This window comes from Penaeus vannamei, chromosome 14 (genome assembly GCF_042767895.1).
Source record: "Penaeus vannamei isolate JL-2024 chromosome 14, ASM4276789v1, whole genome shotgun sequence".
Classification (NCBI taxonomy): Eukaryota; Metazoa; Arthropoda; class Malacostraca; order Decapoda; family Penaeidae; genus Penaeus; species Penaeus vannamei.
The window spans coordinates 12,215,588-12,218,087 of record NC_091562.1 but is presented as its reverse complement, the minus strand read 5'-3'; the positions used below and the strand labels follow the sequence as shown (position 1 = coordinate 12,218,087).

The following is a 2,500-nucleotide window of genomic DNA, read 5'->3' as shown; positions in this document are numbered from 1 at the left end:
CACACACACACACACACACACACACACACACACACACACACACACACACACACACACACACACACACACAAAGTATATATATATATATATATATATATATATATATATATATATATATATATATTTATAATAAATCCCTTTAGCCTTTAATTCCTCGGTTCTTGCGCCGCCCGGAGCAAGGGAGTTCACGGAGTGTTTCCCGTTCATTTCCTCGCCTCCCTTTGTGCTCTTCCCTTGTTGTGCATGTCCTCAACGTGACTGCCTTTATCCTTCCCTTTTCTTATCATCTTAATCCTTATCTAGATGTTCGTCTCTGCCCTTGTCGTCTTTTTGAAATCATAAAGTCAGGTAACAAAAAATAATAATAAATAAACAAATCAATCAATCAATCAATAATAAATGAATAATAGATAAAAAAAAAATGGGAATCGTAATATGATACCAATAAATCGGGTCGGTAAGCTGAACATTTAAGAAATATCAGACGACATCGAGCAAATATCCTTTGTGACCAGCTGTCAGTTAATGGGTCCAAATTAGGGTCTCTCGATAAACACATACAGGCATACGTACGTGTGAGTGAGAGTGTGTGTGTGCGTCTATGTGCCCGTGTGTACATATTTAGTATAAGCACCATATAATTTCTTCCTTTAGCATTTCCGTCCTTTTTAACAATACATACATCTAGTACCTTCTCCCTTTCTTTCCCATAAACACTTACTTTCTTCCTAGTTTACTCCCAGACCTACATTTCCCTCTTCCTCATGCTCCTTCTTCCCACTTCATCATGCCCTTTCTTCCCCCTCTTTCGCTCTTTCTTCCCCCTCTTTCGCTCTTTCTTCCCCCTCCTTCATGCTCCTTCTTCCCCCTCCATACTCTTCCTCCCCTCCCTTAATGCTCTTTCTTCCCCCTCCTCCATGCTCTTTCTCCCCCCCCAGTTAATACTCTTTCCCCCCTCCTCCATGCTCCTTTTCCCCCTCCTTCGCTCTTTCTTCCCCCTCCTTCATGCTCCTTCTCCCCCCTCCTTCCACAAACCCACATCTTCCCAACCAAGTGCTGCATAAAACAGCAAATCCGACCCACCGAAACTTATCAAAGCTCGCATTCAGACCGGGAAATGGTGCATTTTCGGCCTATCACGGCTCCCCCCACCGCCATTATCTTTTTCATAAACACATAAATCAGCCAATGGATGCAAGTCACGCAACTTCTCCTCCCACTCCTTGCCCTCTTTCTCCCTCGCCTTCCCTTCTTTTCTATCCCCAAACCTCTTGACCTTCTTTGTTCGTTTTCTTCCAATCCCATTTTCTCTGCAGGATGTAATACATGTATTTTTTTTCTATCCTTTCTTTTTATTCTTGTTTCACTTTCCTTAAAAGCACAATATTGGAGTCTTTTTTTCTTTCTCCTTGCTCCCCTCCTACACCCAAGAGCCCCTTACCTACCCCTGCCCTGACATCGCCCTGACCTCGGGGGTCGCGAGGTCGCATGAGGTCACCCTTCATTCATGCGCGGACCAATTGGCTGTTACGAAGACCCCAGCAAATATTGGCTGCCACTCTCCAGAATCAACCAATTTCACGGAATGGAATTTCTCTCTCTTTCTCCCGTATTTTTTCTTGTTCTCTCTCTCTCTCGCTCTCCCTCTCACCTTTTCTCTCGCTCTCGCTCTCGCCTTCTCTCTCGCTCTCGCTCTCGCCTTCTCTCTCTCTCTCTCCTTCTCGCTCTCGCTCCCTGTCTGTCTCTCGCTCTCTGTCTGTCTCTGTCTCTCTCTCTGGCTGTCTCTCGCTCTTTCTGTCTCTCGCTCTCTCTCGCTCTCTCTCGCTCTCTCTCGCTCTCTCTCGCTCTCTCTCTTCGGCTCTCTCTCGCTCTCTCTCTCTCGTTCTTCGCTCTCTCGCTCTCTCGCTCTCTCGCTCTCTCTCTCGCTCTCTCTCTCTCTCTCTCTCTCGCTCTCCTCTCTGCGCTCGCGCTCTCGCCTCGCTCGCGCTCTCGCTCCTTCTCCTTCTCCTTCTCCTTCTCCTTCTCCTACCCTACTCCTACTCCTACTCCCTCTCCCTCTCCTTCCCCTTCTCCCTCTCCATCTCCTTCCCCTCTCCATCTCCTTCCCCCTCTCCCTCCTTCCCCCTCTCCTTATCCTTCTCCCTCTCCTTCTCCTTCCACCTTTCCTTCTCCTTCCCCCTCTCCTTCTCCTTCCCCCTCTCCCTCTCCTTCTCTTCCTCCCTCCCTCTCCTTCTCCTTCCCCTCCCTCTCCTTCTCCTTACCCCTCCCTCTCCTTCTCCCCTTACCTCCTCTCCTTCCCCCTCTCTCCCTCCTTCCCCTACCCCTCCCTCCTTCCCTCCTCTCCTCTTCTTCCCCCACTCCCTCTCCCTCTTCTTCCCCCTCTCCCTCTCCATCTCCTTCCCCTTCTCCCTCTCCATCTCCTTCCCTTCTCCCTCTCCATCTCCTTCCCCTTCTCCCTCTCCATCTCCTTCCCCCTCTCCTTCTTCCTCTTCCCCTCCCT

At 49.0% G+C, this 2,500-nt stretch overlaps 1 protein-coding gene across 1 annotated transcript in view; it reads right to left on the bottom strand.

Moving 5' to 3' along the window:
- Positions 1-2,500, bottom strand: part of MED20 (Mediator complex subunit 20) — a 31,080-nt gene that overhangs the window by 22,363 nt on the left and 6,217 nt on the right. The gene's annotated exons all lie outside the window — the stretch shown is intronic.